The 22,739-nt window shown below is 35.6% G+C and overlaps 1 long non-coding RNA gene across 1 annotated transcript; it reads right to left on the minus strand.

Annotated features, from left to right (window-relative positions):
- Positions 1-268: 268 nt before the first annotated feature.
- Positions 269-10,469, minus strand: LOC118147811 (uncharacterized). The gene is made up of 3 exons (XR_004734410.3): positions 10,366-10,469; positions 1,361-1,452; positions 269-983 (listed from the first exon to the last, which is right to left on the minus strand). It is a non-coding gene; the product is annotated as an uncharacterized LOC118147811 (long non-coding RNA).
- Positions 10,470-22,739: the final 12,270 nt, after the last annotated feature.

The following is a 22,739-nucleotide window of genomic DNA, read 5'->3' on the forward strand; positions in this document are numbered from 1 at the left end:
ATAAAATGTCAGAAAAGAAACCTAATCTTTAGTGACAGAAAAACTTTTCAATTTATACACTTGACATATCAAACTATTTATTATTGGTTAATTATACCTCAATAGACCAACAATACCAAAAATTAAACCAATTGTTAAGCAAAACCCAATAAAGTGATGTTTAAGCAAAACATAAAATTTTTTAATTTTATTTTTTAAAAACCTCCCAAGTTTAAAGCAGATATGTGAACAGCTCCAGCATTTTACATCTCTTTGTATTCCCCAGCCCAACTCCCTACCAGCAATGCAATAATTCAGAATAACCGTGAGGAAATACTTCATTCATTTGTTCAGCAAATATTTATTGGGTTCTTGCTATGTGCTTATTTCCACTTGGTTGCTGGAATAAAATGGAAACAATATAAACAACATCTCTAGCCTCATGAAAATTGCATTTTGAGGGTGTAGGGGCCAAGGAAAAACCTTTCTTCACTCTTTGAAGGTTTCTAAAATTCAGCTGACAAAGGCAGATTACTGGGAGAAAAGGCATGCAAATGTTAATGTACACAGAGGAGGATCACAGAGTAATTACCCTACCACAACAGGATACAGATGGCTATACCTCCTTCTTAGGGGAAAAGGAGATGGGAGGTGTGGATGATTTCTGAGGGCGGGGGCAGTAAATTATTCTTCAGAAAATTCAGTGGACTTGCAGAACATACAATGCCTTGGCACAAAATCTGTGGATTTGCAGAGCAGACAGTGGTCTGTGACAAAGTCTGTCCAGGTGCGTTGATGGACTTCAGTCTCTCTTCCTGCAGTACGCAGGCAGTGAAAACTGAGAGAAGGGACCAGGGGTAATTGCTTTCTTTTTTGGTGGGTAGAGGCTTTAGGCAGATAAGGGAACTTCTGAGAACATCTTCATGCTGTGCTCTGGGAGGGAGGAGGGCTGAGAGGAGGTCTGAGAGAACCTGAGGCTTCTTCAGTTCAGCATGTCAAAGCACCTGCCAAAGCACCATATTTGGGGATATTAGTTTCTGAATCCCATCATTGGGTAAGACAAAATCAAGTAAAAATGAAAACAATTATAATGAAAAAATATGAAATATGGGAGAATAGCAAAGATATCTACATTAGAGTGACCAAACAAAGGTTTCTCTGAGGAGATATTTGAGTTGAGCCTTGATGTTTGAGAAACAGTAATTTACACAAACAGAGCAGAAAAGAAAATAGCAGGTATAAGGCTAGAAAGTAGTAAGGCTTGACAAATGAGAACATCCTAGGCATGTTCCAGAAATTGAGAGAAGATTATTGTGACTGTATCTCCAGCAGCAACATACATGAGACTGATTCTACACTCATTATTTTACTTTGATTTTACCAACTGAGGCCTTCCTTTTACAGCTGTCCTGAGTATCTTTAGTAGCCTTTTATAATTTCTTCCGAAGCATACATTCCAAGCTTAAGAAATTCCTGTGGAAAAAAAAAACTGGTTTAAAAAAGACCCTAGATTTGTGAAGTATTAATGAAGTACATATATTGATTGTAAGATAAATATTCTTGGTTTTTAGATCATTTCTGCCACACTTTGGTTTATAAACTTAATTTGAACTGGGAACATAGATTTTTAATTGAACCATGTTTTCTCTGAAATTGATGCCTCACATTTTGGATTTTTGTACAGCATAGAGACAATACCAGGAAGAACTAGAGGGAGAAAGATAGAAAACAAGAAAGAAAGGAAGGAAATCTAGAGAAGAAACAACAGAGATATAATTAAGGAAAAATATTTACTTTGAAATATATTTTTCAGTATTGCCTATAATACTTGTCTCTGCCTTTTTAAGAGGTGATGGAAGGTAACTGTAAAAACAGCAATCTCTATACTCCTTATGAACATAAAGGAAGCATCGGAAATGCTAAAAATACCAGCACTCATATTTTCGCTAAAAATACCAGCACTCATATTTTCACTAAAATAATCACATATTCTTCATTTTTGAACATGTTATATGAAAGACAATCATGCTAAAATTGTTTGTCAATGTCCTAAAGGACAACTCAGGGAGGCCAGGTGAGTATTAACTAAGGTAAAGCAATCAATAAAGTCCAAAGCCTTTAAGGAATGGAAGTAATGATTATAAATACATGTTCCAGCTGCCAGGAAGCAGGATCTGCAACACCAGCAGGTTTGGCTTCAAAGGCAACACAAAGATTAATAAAACTGAAGACTTTCCTAAGTAAACTATTAGAGAGGTGATTTCTAAAAATTTTCTAGATCCGTTTTCAGTTGGTAAAACTTCATCTTTTATAATCTCCAAATTTAAAGCTACTGAACTGTGTGGTGATAAGGCAGTTACCAAAGGAGAAATTTCTAAAATAGCCATGTTGCCTTGTTTTGAACTATCTCTTAGGGATTAGTTCTATAAGATCCTTTTGTTCCTATTAGCTCAACAGAGAACTGGTGGTTTGGAATTGCCAATTAACTTGGGCTGACCCCATGTCCAATGGGTCGAAGGACCAATGGTCTTCAGTCAAAGGTTGTTACAGGAGAAGCACTAGATATTATTCAGAGAACTCTGCTACAGGCAAAGGTAGAAACTCCAGCACTGCTCACATAAGAAAATAAGGAAAATCCACCCGAAATTTCTACAGGTACCCAATCCTGAAGCATAGACAATAATGAGGATGACAATGAAGAAGGAAGTAGAAGCCAGATAACTCTAGGTTTGCCATTAGACCCTGGAATAATCACATAGTCTGTATATCTGTTTCACCTCCAAAAGGAAGTCACATTTTCCAAGTTCACAAGGATATTGTGAAATTTAAATAAGACAAATGATGTAAAAGTACATTGTAAATTGCAAAGACCACACAGATGTTGGCTATTATGGCAGTATAGCCTGGATGGCAGAATATTCTGCTTTCTATTGCATTACTGGCAGAGTAAAAGAGTTTTGGCTCAAAATAAATTTGGACAGCAACGTAGTTTAAGTCAACCAGTACAGTGGCAGAAAAACAACAGCTGGTTGTCTATATTAGTCTCTTTCACTGTTTTCTTCTGTACTGGGTTTCTATTACAGATAATATTGTCCCTAATTATCAAACAGCATGTGGCTTGGAAGAGCTCAGGGGTTTGTGAAATAAAACCCTTCCTGAAGACTCCCATGGTCATAAGCTCAAATGGATCCAGAGGGGCTTGTCAAGGGGCAATACATGCTTTAATAACATTTTAATTTGCTTTTTTCTTGAAAGAACTGGATTCTTATGTCTTGTTGAGCAAATAAGACTCTGAAAGTAACTGTGGCCACATATACACAGAAGCATATGAGAAGATAGAGCAAAGAAACCTACTAAGATGAACTTTAACAGGTTAAGACAGCAAAAACACAAAAACAAAAACAAAGTAACAAAACCCCTTAGATTGAGCCCACGGGATTAAGACCTGAAAGAAATTATGCTGCAGGCAATTATGCATTTTTATATTACTAAAAACCCAATTGAAGCTCTTATTCTATAACATTTTGGGGGCTGTAAAAGATATTTTACCTTAACCAACATAATTCCTGTGATTTCGGGAGACAGGGGTAAGAATTATGAAAGGGCTGGATTACTAATCATAAAGAACTCAGTATTTATTATTTGCCTTTGTATATTCTCTTGAGGAAACTTGCATTATAAAGTACTAATCTCAGTAAAAGAAAGGTTGGGTGACTTTTACTTTTCAAATTTCATTCATTTGAACACATTTTGTGTATCAACTATAACTAACATACTGTGCCATGTGTGCTAGATTCTGGGGTTAGAAAAACACCTATTCTTAAAGATTTTCTGAAAAAAATAGAAGCAATAGGGTATTATAGTGGGTTTTAGAGAAAGAAACAGCTGATTGATTTAAACATATCTTCTACCATTACCTTTTCTTTGGCCCACAGCGAATCATAGTGAGCAGGGTCTGAATCCAACACTTTTAACTCGCAACTACTACATAATAGGTATAACTACTAAGCTATCCTGCTTCTTATGTTTCTGAGGAATACTGAACTGTGTTAATGTGTTGGCTATTTATAGAATTATCTCCACAGAGAAGCCATGGCCAGGCATAGCTATAATACAAATTATAAAGTCACTGATTAACAAATATTCACATAAATATAGCTTTCGGCAGGAATGCTAATTGTAAAAGAGGAACTCATGAAAATATAGGATTGGTAAAAATCTCCAGCATCTGGCTAATTATTCAAGAGAAGCCATACCTCAAGGATGCTATGAGCTTAAAGTCAACCTTGCTCTTTGTCACCTGTGTGCCTTCAAACAGTACACAGCTTCTAGCTTCAGGTTGTTCTTTTTCTTTAACCATGGGTGAACAACACTTTAGTAATTTATAATGTACAATATAAATGTAAGTTATTAGGAAATAACTTTAATACAGGATATAGAGAGGCTAAACCAAAAGGTACACTTGGGTTTGGTGCAAGTGCCAAAACACTCAGTTGGAAGTGGTTTTAGAACGAAGATTCATTTTCCCTTTGTAACAAGAGGTATGGACACAGGTAGCACCTGGATCTTGGATCGGTCAAGTAGCCAAATAATGGTGGGACTCTGATTGGGTTTCCCAGAGATGGTTTCAACCTCCCAGTCAGGGTGGCAAGTTGACTTCAGCAAATTCACAGCTCACTGTAATTTTCTACAGACAAAACAGGAAGGAAGGGGCTTTCTTTGTACATTTTAATTTTATCATGAAGGAAAATTCTTTCTTAGCCAATTTCTCTTCATAGCCAATTGGTCAGGATAGGATCACATTCTATGTGACATATACTATGTATGCTATGTACTGTAGTGATAACTAATGAAAGGTAAACATGTCTGAATTATTCAGCTTCTTTAAACAAGTTCTATCATCAGTGAAGTTAAGAAGAGCAACAGCTGGTAAAGAGGCTGTCACAGCTTAGAGATAGGAGGTAGATACTCTCAGGATATTGAATTGAAGAATCAAAGGAACCACAGGGATAAGTGGTGGTGGTGATATGCAGAAGGAGTAAATATTTTGGTTTGACCTGGGTTTGTGAAGTTGGAGGAAAACAGTGAAATAATTCATTATTTTGATTACCGGTTACCAAATTATTTTAATACATATGAGAAACCCTGTAGCCAGACCATGGAAGATCTTAAACATGAGGTTAAGGAGTTAAAATGATTGTGCTTGCAAATGTAGCTTTTACAATTTTGAAATACTGAGAATCCTAAAGACTAGAGCATAAATGTCAGTTGATTGATGCCAGGAGGCATACAGCAATTAGTGACAGACTCATGACCAAAGTTAAAAAAAAAAAAAAAAAGTGCAAGAAGCTTAGTATATATTTACAACCACCATTTTCTCTGAAGAGCTAAAATACCTTAAGCTTTCTCAGTTTGCTGACATATTGGACAGGACTGAGCCATGGGGCACAAACTGTATAAATATGCCTTACAATGCCTTATGTTGTATTTCCCTTTCCTGTTGTATCCTGGGGACCAGCTGGCTTCTCAGCATTCCATGGGGAACAAACTGTACCTGTGGCTGCATTCAGCCATTTTGCATATTCATAAACTTTGTCTCAAGGAGGACTCAGCAAAAGACATGCGTTTGTGCAAATGTACCCATGCTTATAGGAAAATTTAAAGAATCTCAACCATCTGGATGATAGAGTATAATTTTCACAATATAAGCTTCATAAGATCAAGGACCTCATCTGTTTTGTCCATTGCTATATCTCAAGGACCTAGAATGCAAATAAGGCATACTATATAGCCATCCTGTACATGACAGTTATTTTAGCAAGAGGTAAATTTACTGGTTATTAGGCTATTTTCAAGGATTGAGAAATGCATTGAACAGTTATCTCAAAACAAATTCTTGCCTGGGAATTTGGAGTTATGTTCCTTTTTTCTAGTCCTGATACAAATTACTTGTGAATGTGGACCCACAACTTAGCTTTCCTGGACTCCATTAGTCTCATTTGTTAAAAAAAAAAAAAAAAAAAGCCAGGGGTGGGATTTGGCCAGATTTTTTTGTTAGTTGTGGGAAACACAGCCATAACCAGGCTTCACAACACTCAAGGCCAGAATTACAAGAGGGTATCTGGAAGAAACCAATCAGAGCCTGGAAACCTCACCTGTTTCTCTTATTTGTTGACCTGCACTGTCTGCTTCCGATTCAGTGACCTCCCATCAGCTCCCTCCCATGATGTGGAGATTATGGGAACTACAGTTTAAGATGAGATTTGGAAGGGGACACAGCCAAACCATATCATATTGTCAGCCCATATTAGCAGGCACTGTAAGACTGTCCTGAACACTACAGAAAACTTAAATAAAAGTTACCTCACTTATGATTAAGGATTTATAACCTAAAGTTATAAACAGTGTAAGCATAGGTCTTATTAGACTCTTTATTATCAAGGAAATGAGCCGTGGTATTAAATAATCCAAAACATCTGATAATGCAAAGATGATACATGTTTGTTTTGGGGAATGAATTAATTTATTTTTGACACAGACTTAGCCTTTTAAGTGTTTGTTCAGGCTAATATTAACATTAGTCTGCATTCCCTAAACACATATCAATTGCTGGAACAGAGATTGAAATCAGATGTGTGCTTGGAGGAAAAAGGGAAATCAGCCTGAGATTAAACCAGTTGTGAATAATTCATACTTGGGTAATTGAGAGATGATTGACAACTGGCAATTTGACAAATAACCTTTGAGTGTTTTTATAAAACTTCTTTCATAAGCGTGAGCTCCATTTGAAATGGTAAAGTACATGGTGATACTTTTCCTATGTATCAGTAAGGTCAGGTCTTCTAATGCCAATAGAAGCAGAGATTGAGCAATTATTTAGTGAGATCGATAATTGAGGGGATTTGACAGACTTTAAGTCCTAAGTGACTTTTTAAAGAAATGTATGGTTGAAAGATTTCAACAGGATTCTGAAGTCATTTTATAGGATGTATTAGTTTACTAGGGCTGTTGCCATAAAAATCTCCACAAACTGGGTGGCTTCAACAATAGAAATTTATTTTCTAGTAAATATGGAGGCTGGCATATGAAATCAAGGTGTCATTAGGATTGGTTCCTTTTGAGGGCTGCTGGGAAGAATGCGCTCTATGAGACACTGGCTGGTAGATGGTCATCTTCTTCCATCTTCCCTTGATATAGCTACATTTCTTCTTTTGATGAGAATATTGGTCATATTGGATTAGGACCCACCCTAATGGCTTCATTTTAATTTGTTCAACCCCTTTAAAGACTGTCTGCAAATAAGGCCATATGCTGAAATACTGGGTGTTAGAACCCATGTCTCTTTTTGGAGGGAACAAAATTCAAGATTACTTGGGGATAATAAATCAAAACAGATATCCAAACAAAGTATGTAGTTTAACAAACAAAGAACTATTAAATAATGACTATGTGTGAGACATGTATACAATATAGGGCATTTTATTATTATACTTAAACCCTGACCTCAAAGAGTTTATGTATGTGAAAAGTAAAGCAATAAATCTTAATTTGCAGTTTAAGACAATCAAAGGAATTTTTAAGATGTGACAAGGAAGTACATGTATAAATAATAAATAAATTAAATATATAATACTAATGTAGCTGCCAGAGTTCAGGAAAAGGATAGTGTCCCTATAGATTGGGTAGTGAGAGTGAGACCTTCCAATGCTTTCAAGTAAACTTGGAGAGTGAGACCATCAAATGCTTTCTCATAGATTTTAGAATTTTGGCTTTTAAAACTTATAAGAAAACTATTTAGACACCTATTACTGTTTGCTTCTGCTATCTGGCTTGCTAAGCTTGCAACCCAGTTTTTCATAAATCTTATTATAATCTGTATGTTGCCTGGATTCCTATATATTTAGATTAAAATGACCCTTTCTATCTCTTCATTCTCTTTCCCTCTTTCTCTCCATTCTCATTGCTTTCAAATTCAACCTATTCTTTTAACTGTAACTTTTTTTTTTGAGACCAAGTCTCATTTTGTCTCTCAGGCTGGAGTGCAGTAGCACCATCTCAGCTCACTGCAACCTCCAATTCCTGAGTCGAAGTGAATTTTCCTGCCTCAGCCTCCTGAGTAGCTGGGATTACAGGCATGCACCACCATGCCTGGCTAATTTTTGCACTTATAGTAGAGATACGTTTTACCATGTTGGCCTGCCTTGGCTTCCCAAAGTGCTGTGATTACAGGTGTGAGCCACTGTGCCTGGCTGAAACTGCAACTTTTAACTGCAATTTTCCATCTCACCTAACTCATGATATGATGCTCTCCATCTGTGTAATTAAGTTATTGAGGATATAATGTGACACTATAGTAAATAAAACACTACAAATAAATAGTAATATGTTTGTATCTCTCTGATTTTAATTGCCTTAAAATTAAGAATTACATTTTATTTGTGTATCTAAAGTCTGGCATCCCATTTGCAATATGAGTACAATATTCAAAAGATAATTCCAACAATAATTTTCAAATATTCTATATGAAAAACTGGAGAAGCAAAATTCCTTCAATTCAGAATCTGATAAAAATTCTACATATTGGCTGCAAGAACCTGAGCACTTCAGCTATTGTGGGCATCAGGCAGCCTAAGTCGGAAAAACTCAAAAGTACTGGTCATTAATCCCATCTCTGTGCAGATAAACAGGAATATTTTCTCTGAGAGAAAGTGATAAACTGCTTTGTTTTGTGACAGCCAACATTTGCACTTTAAAGAACAAAAGGAGAATATTTTAAAAGTTAAAATTTCTCTATGAGAACAGCAAATTCCTTATGTAGCATGCAATATATTGAGGAAAGACTCAAGAAAAGGAGAACAAAAGTAGTCTCTTGTGACTTGTTACATAGATCTAACTCAGCTCACCTATTTCTGGGATAATAATAACTAATATTTAAGAACCACAATCCATGCTAAACCATCAATGTATGGAGAAAATGCTGAGATTTCATGAAGTTATTTTCAAGCATGTGACTATAATAAAGCTGCAGCTTTAAGAAACATAATCCTGTTATAAAAGTGGTAAAGAGAAATATCTTTTATATACTTGTTAATCACAACTGTTAGAAATGTAATAAACCAGTTAAAATGGCTGCCTAGTATTGATACATGAGTCTATCAACAGTCTTTCCCTGAATTTTCCAAAGCCCAGATAAACTGTTCAGTGGAATAGTAAACAGAGTGCTATAAAGACTCCAGACATAAAATACTTTTTCTAATATGCAATAAATAGCATTTTAAACTATATTTTGTCTCAAATTTACCAAGTATGGTTTGTTGGTAAAACAGATCAGTACATTATAATTTCACTGTATATTTTTGCCCTTTTGTTCTATTAAAATTCCATAATATTCTCCTCTCTAAATTTAGAAAAATATGAAATTTTTTTTTCAAATTGGGAGTTGAGAACGACAGCATTTTAATGGTGAGATTGCAGAGAAAAAAATATATTTCCAATTTAATAGATTTGATAATCTCAGTGAAGATGACCAAGAAATACTAAAGAAAATCACGTAATTTCATTTCTCTGAGGCAGATTTTTAAAATGAAGTAACTTGACTCATGCTAAGATATATATTGATTGAGACAAACTTAGAGACTACTTCATTGGTAATTGATTAAGTCTATTTTTCGCTCTCCCATTTCACTACCATCATATTAGACTGCTAAATTTGAGTGCAAAACCCATCTTCTCTTCAATTATTTTACATAGTAGAAACCAGTCAAAGTAAATATCTGCTGAATGCTTATTTCACTGAAAAAATGTTTCCTTCAACTCTAGGAAAAACCAGTCTTTAAAAATTTAAATATATTAATATTTATAGATGCTACAGGGGTAATGACATTTTTCTTTATTTCAATTTATATAGTCAGACATTGTGGATCATTGTAAAATCATTCTCTAATGTTTTAGTCTTTAGTATAGCTAGTACTGTCATTTACTGTATCAGTGCTAGTTCAATTCTGAGATGACCATACCAAGTTTAACTTAAGCTTAGAACACATACTGAATTTGAGTATCAAGTGAAACAGCCATTTGAGTGATTTATCTCTTCTAAAAACCAGTTGAGCCATCAGGATATTGATAGATACATTACTTAGATCACTTCAAAGTGTGGAGGAATTATTGTGTATGAAGTCAAAAGCATGTGCTCATGGGTCAGTACGCAAGAAAACAGCAATCAAAACAAGATGACAGAGGGCTAAAGGAGGCCAAGATAAACCTATGTTAAACCTAAGATAAAGCACACATAATTCCTGAAAAAAATATGATATAATTTGTGACTAGAGAGTTCTGGCTCTAGCAATTACATTTGGGTAAGTTACCTTACCTCTCTGACTTCCTTACCTGCAAAATGAAGAGTTTCATGTGAATAAAACTAGATGGTCTCCCAGTTTGAGGAGACCCTTGAGAGCACTCAACCTAACCTCCAGCTAATACAGAAGACCCAGTGTGAATAGCCATTGTGACTCAAGTGAAAGAGAATCTATTACATGGTGAGAAACCTTGTTCCATTAAGGTACACTTCTAATAGGTGATAATTTCACATTTAAATAGCACTTTACAGTTTAGAAAAGGGTCTCATTGACATTACTTTTGATAGTCATATGAATGGTATAGTAGAAAATAGTTTTTAATAATCCTCATTTTATGTGTCAGGAAATTAAGATTTAAAGAGGGCAGTTGATCTGTCTGATACCACACAGTCACTACAACATCATGTTGTTGTGGAGATACAAACCAAAGTGTTTGCATTCCAAGTTCAGTGTACTTCCCATTATACCTCATTGACTCTCTATAAATGTCTGCTCATATTGCACTAAAATCTACTTCTCTCTAATCTCCACCCATTGATCCCAGTATTATCATTTGGACCCATAAGCATTTGATATATTTTAACATAGCAAATATCTCAAACATCAACTTAATTCACAGCAAGACCTCTTTAAGACTTTTCTATGCAGTAAGTAGATGTTTGATGATATATTTGTTGATATGTTTGATGGATAGACTGTAATGGGGGAAAGAATTAGAAGGCAAATAAAAGTCTTAAGGATAATTTAGAGAGGGCACTGCTAATTATATCTCCATCAGAAATCAGGAAGATGCCATTCTGAGGAGGTATTTCAGAAGCTAAATATAAGGAAATATTAGATGAGTAATTGACTCAGTCTAAATAAGCTTCATGGAATGGAGGAGTATTTTGGGTTCTGAAATAGAAAGTATTCCATGCAGTTGTATGTCATCCTCATGAACTTCGTAATTTGATAATTAGACTTCAGGAAACATTTGTCAGACATAGGAAGCTGAGGGAAAGAGGAGACTTAAAGTGTGATGAAGCTGGAAGGCAGCTGGCACCTGCTTCTACCTGTTGCCATTTATACAAGAGAGAAAACTCCATAATTATCACTGATGACCTCTCACCCTGGTGATCATTTTCTCTCCCAGAGGGTAGTCCAATTAAATGTCACCCTAACCTACCTATTTCAGGAATATAAACACAACATCTATGAAATTATTTGTCAGAGAGAGTTAACAATTCCGCAAAATGTATGCCGTTCCTCCACAGAATAGTGTCGTGGCTGGGAAATGGCTGCCCAGACAGAAACTACACTTGCCAGCCTCCCTTGCATTTAAGGGAGACCAAATGATTATTTTTTGCTGTCAGAATGTAAGTGAAAGTAACATATGTCACTTCTGATATGAGAAGGTTAAGAAGCGTGAATACCTTCTTCACTGTCTCCTTTTTCCACCTTCTTTGATCTGAGCACACAAGGCACTGGAATGTTAGAGAATGGGAGAATTGCAAGATGGAAAAAAAAAATGAATCTCTAAATTTTTAGTTGGAAGAAAGTCACATTCAGACTAGAAACATTTGCTTCAGAAGTGTTACCTTAGCAAGAAATAAACTTCATTTGTGTTGTCACTGAAATTTTGAGATTTATTAATTAACTCAGCTCGCATTACTCAAGTTAATATAGTAAGGCAGCAGTGAATAAGACAGATACAAGATGAAATGAGGGAAATACATTCTAGATGTAGTTGTGAATTCCTTATAAAATTGATTGTCATTTCTTAGGACTGGCTTCCCAGTATTCAGATCATTCTACATTATATTTCCTAAATTTATTTTTTAAGTTTCTCAATCAGCAACTTTTTGAAATTTAAACTCCTTTTTTTTCTGAAATTTTAAAGGTTCAAATAATTAAACATGTTCCATTATCAAACTTCTCTAGCTCAGACCCTTTTGAAATTTCATGTTCATAAAAACACTGGAAAATAACAAAAATTCACCTTGTCTCACTTTCATTATTCTACCCAAAAAGCATTTGCACCATGGACTATTCCACTCCCTCTGGATTCTTTCCCAGGTTCGCTCTTCTACTGTTATAATATTGATTACTAGAACACTTTTCTAATACACTCATTATCAGAGAAGCTCAAAAGATCCTGAAAACAACCCTTAATTGTGTGAGCATTTAAGGTTAATTTGGTCTTCATTGCGCTATTTTAAATCAGGCTTCATTTTTACTAAAATTATTCATACCTTGATTTTAAATCATAATTCATTCATCCTCTTAAAGAAAGAATGCTTCTTTAAAAATTTTTTTTAATGTAAGATCTATCAAGAGATCACAAAAGTATAGAATATGTTATTTAACACTTTATTGGCCATCTGCCATTCTGTGAATGGTAGTCAATAATGATCTGTCGAACAATTAACAGAGTAAATAAATACAGAGTAACCTAATCTTCCTGCCACCAGTAGTCAGTAGTTGGGAATTAATGTACTGAAACTCTTCAGCATCATACTTGATACCCAACCAGATGGAGAGAAAGCATGACATAGCAGATGATGATTAATGATAAAGATGATATAGTTCACTCATAACATTTTGGGGCCTGAAAACCTTTTCTCTTCTGTAACCTTTAATCTGCAAACATATACCATGTAATAGAGACTTGTTTAAACAGAACCGTATGCACACTTTGAAGTTTTTGGAAAAAACACAAATATCAATATGAAAAAATTACCTGAGATCTAAATTCACTTGTGTCATACCCTGATAGAAAAAAATACAATCTGTGTTATTAAAAAATTAAAATATGAACATTTATCCAAGTCACCAGGGGGCATAGTGTTCATATTTACAAAACAAAGACTATTTAAAAAACAAATAATCAAAGGAGCCAATTCTGAGAGTGGGGAATAAAAGAGTAAAACTCAAGAATTATTCTAGACAGCTGTTTCTTCTATACCTGATAGCATCTATATATGTTGGCAGTATTGCTGTTATTCAGGAGAACATGGGCTTTCAGCCAGACTATCGTCACTGTCATCCAAGTTTTACCACCTCTGTTGTAACCTTGAGCAAATTATGTATAGTCTCTGCCTGCCATAATAAAATATACTTGGTGTGTGTGTGTGTGTGTGTGTGTGTGTGTGTGTGTTGGGAAGATTGCAAGGCACATGGTAAGTACTTCGTGTCTGTTATTATTATCCAAACTCAGCTTGAACATTTGCAATAGAGAAAACTAAACTATACTTCTACACAAGGCAGATTATTCATTACTGAAAATTCCAGGTTGTTAGATACCTCTATCATACATTATGTTTACTAGTTTTCCCTAGGTAATTCATACACATTGGCTCATGTTCAATCCTTTAGTATAGTGATTCACAAAGTGTGATTCCAGACCAGTAGTTTAGAGAGAGAGAGAGATGAATCTATTATAAGAAGTTGGCAGTCTAAATCCCCATGACCATGAGATGAAGCTGTTGTCCATAGTGCGAGTCTCCCTCTCTCCCTTCTGTTTTTCTCTCATTTCCTCTCTGCACTCCTACTTTCACCTCTTCTACCTTCCTCTCCCTTCCCTTTCTTTTTCCCTCCCTCCCTCAGGATGTGAATTCGAAGTGCTCTTTTAGGCCTTCCAACTGACCTGGTCAGGTCAACCAAAGACTATCTCCCTCTTTATTTACTTATTTATCTTCAATTCATAAAAAACAAAAATTTCTTCATCAGAGTTCTGGAGGCTGTGAAGTCCAAGATTAAGTCCAAGATGTTATATGTCTGGTGAGAGCCTGTTTGCTGTGTCTTCACATGGCAGAGGAACATAAGAACAAAAAGCAGCCCACACTCTTCAAAGCCTCGTTTATAAAGCATTAATCCATTCATGAGAGCAAAGCCATCATGATGTAGTCACCTCATTAAAGAGCCCACCACATATCACCACTGCAATGGGAATTAAGTTTCACCATAAATTTTGGAGGGAATATCAATCCCTGCACTTCTGAAATTCATGTCTCTCACTTACAAAATACATTTATTCCATTCCAATAGCCCTCAAAGTGTTAATTTGTGCCAGCATCAACTTTAAGTCTAAGTCCAAAGTCTCATATAAACATTATCTAAATCTGATTTGGGTGAGACTCAAAGTATGATTCATCCTGAGGCAAATTGCTCTCTAAGCTGTGAGCCTATGAAATCAAACATCTTATATGCTTCCAAAATACAATGTTGGGACAAACATTAAATAGATATTCCAATTCAAAAAACATAGAAATAAACAAGAGGAAAGTAGTAATAGGTCCTGAGCAAGTTCAAAACCCAGTAGGGCAAACCATATGAAATCTTGAGGCTTGAGAAAAATCTTCTTTGACTCTGTATGTGACTCTCTGGGCCCACTGGGGTGGATGTTGGTCCCCTAAGGCCTGGAGCAGCCCACTATCATCTCTTTGCTGGGTGCTGGCCATACAGCAGCTCTCAAGGGTTGGAGTTAGATTTCTGTAGCTCTTCCAGGCTAGTGTTGCACACTGGTGGCTCTGCAGGTCTGGCATCTTGGGGGCAGCCTCACCCTCCAGGGCTCCACTAAGCATTGTCCAAGTGGGGGCTTTCTGCAGTGGCTCCAAATGATCTCCCTAATTTGAAGTCAACTAACTAGGATTTTAATTATATCTGCCAGATCCTTTCACAGCAGCACTGTTATCAGCACTTGATTGAATCATTGGGAAAACGTGATTGTGGATGGTATGAAGTGGCTGCTGTTTTCCTTCTTTCTTCCAACTTTTAGGAGGCTACCTCTGGTAGCCCACTCTGTCTAAAAACCTACAAGAAGGAATGATGAAGATTGTAGTGTAGCCTACCAAGTTCACACACCAAAAAGCCATCACACCAACCAAATCAGAAACTCTAGGTATGGGTTCCAGCAATCTTAGGAGACCCTTCGAGCATACTGATGCATATTTAAATTTGAAAATGACTGCTTTAGAACAGCCTATAGTGTTCAATCTTTCTTTTTTATGACAACCATGAAATTGCTTCAATATGGTTAATATATGTTCTTAAAATATATGCTCTGACATTATAGAGATTAAAACCTTTATGAGCTGGTAAAGAAGTGTGCTGTTTTAATCATATTGTTTCAAAAGCATGATTATCTTTTTAAATGTTATTCTTTTGCATATTCCTCTAGCTGATTCACTCTGTCCTCCCTACAAATTGACTATTGTACTTGAAATTGGCTAGAATAAGTATTTACAAGACTGTAAGTAATATGACTTCATTATTATTACATAACAATCCAGTAAACTTAGTTAATTAAATTTCATCTCTTCTCCTATAATATATGCTTCTCTAATCCTGTGCCACTGAATATCAATCTCAGAAGCAAAGAGGTCAGTAGATTTATTTTCATTTTCAGGAAATGATGAGTGTTTCTATATTGTACCAGTATACATTGGTAAAATTACATATTTTAAATAAGAAACTTATAGATTTTGTTGAAAAGAAGGTGTAGCCAAAACAAGTTGAGTATCCCTAATGTAAAAATTTGAAATCTGAAATGCTCTGAAATCTGGCTTTTGGAAGGTTGACACAACACTCAAAGGAAATGCTCAATGGAGCATTTTGGATTTTGAATGGTGCATTAGCCCATTTTCACATGGCTATAAAAAACTACCTGAGACTGGGTAATTTATAAAGAAAAGAGGTTTAATTGACTCACAGTTCCACAGGCTGTACAGGAAACATGCTGGAAGGCCTCAGGAAACTTACAGTTATGACAGGAGGTGAATGGGAAGTAAGCACATCTTACCATGGCAGAGCAGGAGACCGAGAATGAAGGGGGAAGTGCTACACATTTTGAAACAACTAGTTCTCATGAGAACTATCATGAGAACAGATGGGGAAATCTGCCCCATGATCCAATCATCTCCCACCAGGTCCATCCCCCAACATTGGGGATTACAATTCAACATGAGATTTGGGTGGAGATACAGAGCCACACCATGTCAAATGTTATTGGAATGTAATTATTATAATTTTTTTTAAATTCTGATATTTGAAATACTTCTCATCCCAAATATATGGGATAAGGGATACTCAATCTGTCATATTTTGATCCATTATCAAGACTATCCCTATTTTTGTGATAGATACACCAGAGTGAAACAGCCTGATGCTTTTAAGCATTAAATTTATACAAGTGATATTTCTTGCTTTACTTCTGTGCTCACCAGACACTTTACTGGTTATAATGGTTCATCCTTTACAGCACTGCCAATGGAAAAGCATATTATGATTGCTGATATAAGACCACTGTCCACATGATAGTTACATTTCTCCCTGAAATTTAATAATTGCAATAAAATGATAAGCCAAGAGCATCTGACTTTGGTAAAATTCTTAGAAGGGGGAAATGCCCTCAAATTTGTGGAGACTATCAGTTCATTGTTTATAAAATCAATGAAGACATTCATGTGCAAATACTTGTCTGTGTGCACTCAAAGGCAACTGTAAAGGTGGACATTTCAGCATTATTTGTGATATTAAAAATGGAACAACATTTTTGTATCTAGCAGTAGATGAATGGCTTATGCAACAGCAGTTCATGCAATGGGCTATCACTTTCAGCTAAAAAGAATAAGGTAGCTTCACAGAAAGATTTCCCAGACATGTTTTTAAATGTAAATAAAGATATTTTGGGGAAACATTTATTCTATAGCAATGATTGGCAAACTGTTTCTTAAAGGGGAAGATGGTAACTATCTAAGGCTTTGCAGGGCAAGAGACAACATTGAAGTTGTTATGCAGGTTCATCTATAATTATTTAAAGTGTAACCATTAAAAAATATAGAAGCCATTCTTGGCTCACAGGTAGCAAAGCATGCAGTTGACCAGGTTTGATCCACAGGCTGTAATTTTCTGATCCCTGTTCTCCATGATCTCATTTCTATGTCTGCATATATGACCACATAAATATGTATGTAGAAATCTGGAGAAATACATACCAGACTGATTATATGCATATCTGGAAACAGAAATTATAATTGGGGTAAAAATTTACAAGTCAGATAATTGTTTTATCTTTTTTTTTGTAATTTTTACATGGATTTACATATGCACATATAGACACATAGACACACACACGTGAGAGGGGTCAACATTCATGACTCTTGGGAGGTACAGTTTACATAATCAAACTCAAGATTTTCACCTTTTCCTCATATCTGGTGTACTGTATAGCATCAAAGAACAGAGAGGAGACTATATGAAGATCTAACTTATTTCTTTATTACCATTCTGACTTGACAATGTCGGGGGAAAAGCAACAGGGATCCCCAAATTTCTCTTGAGTACCTAGACAAGTTCATCCTGCTTATCTGACTCAAAATCCTCTCCTTCAAGACATCATTGTTTCTCTAGAGCATAACCCTCTTTTAAATTCCTCTCCAGACTTTCACTTAAGATGGAGTTAATTAGACTATCTTCAGAAGTGCTTTTAATTATTATTTAATTTGCATGACCTTTTCTCCCAGTATATTTCCATTCTTATGATGTAGAGTCTGCACGGTGCAACCTTAGATTTAACTTTATTTGGTCAGATTTCCACCATGTTCTTTGCCCTTCTCACTCCTGTGACTAAAAACGTGCAAATGATTTCACAGTTTTTCCTGTTTTCTTACTGTATTTTTCACTTCTCCATAAGTTTCTTATGGCCCATATGCTATCTCTGCAATTTGCTTACTTGATTTTTATTATTTCTAGAAACTAACCACAATGTCTTTTTCTTCTCTTACACAGTTGATTTCACATGTTCTTCCCATTCCAATCAGTGTTTCCCGCTTAATATTGCCAAAGTTGTCTCTTCTATGAAATGAGCTATAAGGTTAAGAGGTGATATTTCATGGGTCTTCCAAGGTGTTAATATACATCATGATGCAAGCTCTTCAGAGCAGTCCCTCAAGGGCTGTTGTTATTGTTCCAATCTGTGGTTTGATGAAATTGCAAGAATTTTGCTGGACCCAAGCATTAGAAGCATAGCTAATCTTTCTCCCACTCAACTTAGGTTCTACCTGGTTCTTTTCAACACTGTAGCAGAATCTTTATTATGCAATCTTACCTCAGGCTCAAATACTAAAAAGGAATAAAACATATATAAGTCAAAGTTTTCTTGTCTAGTACTCTTTCTAAGTACTACCAACCTCAATGATTGCAGAGTGATTGTAAGCTTTGTCTTAAGAAAATAGTTTAAAACCTCTAGGTCAGTGCTTCTCACACTGCCTGTGGAAGACCCAGTATGTTAACAGATAATTACTCATGGAACTCTCATGTTTCTGCATGTCTTATGGGTGACACAGTCACTTAAAGCCCTTCATTTCAAACTATCTTTTTAAAGATGTTTATATAGTTAACAGCCTTGGAAGATAAAAATATAGTTTCCTTCCGGAAACATAAATTTTCTCACAATCTGAACACAAAGATAGTATCTTTCTTTGAAGGAAAGGGCAGGGATGCTTATTGCTCATTATAAAAGATTTAGAAACCTGAATTCAAGGTCCCTTTTTTGTAGTGCAGTTCACTGCATGTGTAACTATAATGTGGTACTCTGCATGTTATCTACCAAGAATCAGATCAGTGAATCAATAGAAAAATACTCTGCCTACTCTTATTGCTACAAGTCATAAACTATCTTTAGTCTATATTCTGAGAGTCTCTTTTCTTCCTACCAGATCTATGAGATTGTGGCAGCCTGTCTAATTTATTATCTTGGACACAAACACAGAGTAAAATCTAAATCTCTTTAAAATTCTTGACGCTGTCCTATACTGGTGGCTCACACCTGTAATCCTAGCACTTTGGTTTAGGTTGGTAGATCATTTGAGCACAGGAGTTCAAGACCAGCCTGGGCAACATGGTGAAACCATGTCCCTACAAAAAGTACAAAAAATAGCCAGGCAGGGAAGATGGCATGTACCTGTAGTCCCAGCTATTTGAGAGGCTGAAGTGATAGGATTACCAGAGCCCAGGAGGTCAAGTCTGCAATGAGCCATGGTCATGCCCCTGCACTCCAGTCTGGGTGACATAGTGAGAACAAATCAATAAAATTACGTGACACAATGTTGTTTTCCATTTTTTATTTCCAATTGGTCACAGACTGATATATAGTAGATAGCTTGTAGTAGATAGCTTGTTGGATAACTACCAGTGATCCCCAATTTATGCCCTGGTGTAACCTCCCCTTGAGTGTGAATCAGGTGTTGTGAATTTCTTCTAATGAGCCAAATATGACAAAATGGATGGGATTTCCCTTCCAAGATTGGGTCTTGAATGGACTTTGGCTTCCATCTTGTTTCCCTCCACCCCCATTGTCCCTTCTTGCTTACTATGATGAAAGTTAGAAACACTGTTGTAACTTTTTCCCTATGGAGAGGCTCCCATGTTAAGGAACTAATGGAGACCTTCATCCCATTGCTAGTAATAACGGTGAGATCCTCAGTCTAACAACCAACAAGAATCTGAATCTCGCTAAAGCCATGTGACTAAGATTAAAAGTAGATACTCTCCTAGGTGATCTTTCAGATGACACTGCAGCACCCCTGGCCAACATTTTTATTTCAGCCTTAGAAAATTTTGAGACAGAAGACCCAGCTAAATGATATCCAGGTTCCTGATCTACAAAAGCTAAGAAATAATACATATTTGTTGTTTACACTTTCTAAATTTTGACATAATTTGTTAAGCAGTAATAAACAACTAACAGTTTAAGCACTAGCGTCAGTTCATGTACTCTTCTACTCTAGATGTCAAGTGCTCCCAGGAAAGGCCTTCCATCTACCTTGATCAATAATATATGCATGTATCCCCACATGGTGTCAATAATAGGTTATTATTAAATTATTTTTGAAAAGATTAATAAGCCACTATCCAAATCCAATTATGACCAGAGTACCTGATAATGAGCTATAAATTGAGAATTAAGAAAGGTGAAGTTTGGTAAATGGTTGTAGGACAGCTAATATGTTATTAAGATGACACATAAATAGATGTAGGAGGAGTTTGAAAATAATAGTTTAAATAATAATATATGGGATTTATTCTTGATGGACACATAAACATAAATGAACTTAAATATGTATACAGTAAGTCCTGAGTTAATATCATCAATAAGTTTTGACAACTGCAAGTTTAAGTGAAACAACCTGTGATGAAACCAGTATTATAATAGGCTAATTGATATAAATGAGAGTTAATTTTCTATGGCATATGTCTTGTTAAAAAATTATCGTCAAACTTCTAAATAATGACTAAAATGCTTCTAATATTAAACATTGAAGTAAAGATTAATAAAAACAAGATAATTATATACCCAATTATTATAGCTCAGGATTCAGTTCAGTTAAGTGAGGTTTTCAGTCCAACCTCAAATTTAAGAAACCAGCTGATACGGTTTTGATATTTATCCCCTCCAAATCTCAGGTTGAAATTTGATTCCCAGCTAGAGAATCCTGACAGCTTAGGGTGGAAACCAACCTTGGACAAGATTCCATCCCACTGCAGGGCACATGCCCACACTCACTCACACTGGGACAATGTAGACATGCCAGTTCATCTAACATGCACAGCTTTGGGATGTGGGAGAAAACTGGAGAACCCAGAGAAAACCCACGCAGTCATGGGCAGAATGTGCAAACTCCCTACAGACAGTGGCTCTGGCCAGGAACCAATTTTATTTTCTCATCAAAATCATAAAGAAATTACGTTGAACAAAATGTTATTTGAGGACCTGCTGTCTAAAAGTTATATTCAAACCCCTTGACTCTCTTCTACTTTTCTATTATTTTTATCTTTCATTTTGATATATACTTCTTCAGTTAAAAATAAAAGACTACCCTTTTAGCTAACATTCTGGTAACAAATCAGTATTTAAAAACAACTAGAGCACCAGAGTATTGCTATTGATTGTGTGACTGAAATCATTTAATCTGTGTGGCCCATAGTGACTGCAACTGTAAAAAGACCTTTCAGTTAAATGGTCTCTCAAGTATCCTCTAAAAAGTAACAATTCTGTGAATCCTTACTCCTCCTGTGGAGGTCAAAATAAGTCAGCACATATTGATTGGACAGAAACATTTTATAAGACTCTTTAAAAAGCATGCCTCATTCTAATTTAATGCAACCTCACCAATTTAAGAAGCCAGTGATATGGTTTTGATATTTATCCCCTCCAAATCTCATGTTGAAATTTGATTCCCAGTTGGAGGTGGGTCTGGGTAGGAGGTGTTTGGTTTGTGAGGGCAGATACCTCATGAACACACTTGGTGCTTATTGCTTTATGAGTTCAAAAGAGAGCTGGTTGTTGAAAAGAGGTTGGCACCTTCCTCTGCCCCTCACTCTCACTGTTTGACACCCCTGCTCCTCCTTCACCTTCTGCCATGAGTGGAAGCTTCCTGAGGTCCTTACCAGAAGCAGTTAGTGATGCCATGCTTCTTGTTCAGCCTGTAGAACCATAAGCCAAATGGACCTCTTTTCTTTATAAATCATCTAGCCTCAAGTATTTCTTTACAGCAACCCAAAATGGACTAAAATAGCACACTTTAAAAAGTATCTAAATATAAAAATTATTCCTTACGACCAAAGCAATCACTTTCCAAAGGGAAAGTCATTGTTTTGGGTCACTGCAATTCCATAGAAAGAGTTACAAAGACCAGCCTACTAAACTTAAAAGTTTTCTTTAAAAAGTTTAGGTGAAAACTTTTAAAATTTAATTTATAATTTGAATTGTTTTAGTTTTATGATTGTTGAGATGTATTTTATTTACAATGGATCGATTTTCATCTGACAGATAATTCATTATTTTAACTTGCAGTTTTCCTATCGCGTAATATCTCTTGAAGTTACTTTAGGACTTGTAAATACTAAATCAGCCAAGAAATCCCATTATGCATTGGTATATTTATGGTGCAATCTGTATTTTTGTACCACTAAAATTATACCTTATTTCCAATTATCTCTAATGGATTTTCTTATTTTTATTCAAATTTCTCCCAGTGCATTTGCTTAATGTAAAGTACAACAATAGTTTTCCACATCCACTCAAGCTGAAAGCATTAAATTTTTTTCTTCTAAAGTAAGATACATAGCTTACCTCCCTGTAAAGGAAGCAAGGCTATTTAGATAACAGGCTTAGCAGCTAGCTGAAATTGACTTGAATATTTGAATTCAATAAGAAGAAGCAGATATAATATTTATGCTTTAAGAAAGTAAATTGTCAAATTAGGAAATGTTTCAATTATCAATGCACACAAATTTATAAAGAAAATTAATAATAATTTTCTACAAAATACTCAAGAGAAAAGAAATAACAAAGTTAAAATTCTACAGAAAAATTTGTCTCATTAGTAAAAGGTTATACATTTCCAGGAGCTGATAAATCATAGA

The sequence above is a fragment of the Callithrix jacchus genome, chromosome 15 (genome assembly GCF_049354715.1).
Source record: "Callithrix jacchus isolate 240 chromosome 15, calJac240_pri, whole genome shotgun sequence".
Lineage (NCBI taxonomy): Eukaryota > Metazoa > Chordata > Mammalia > Primates > Cebidae > Callithrix > Callithrix jacchus.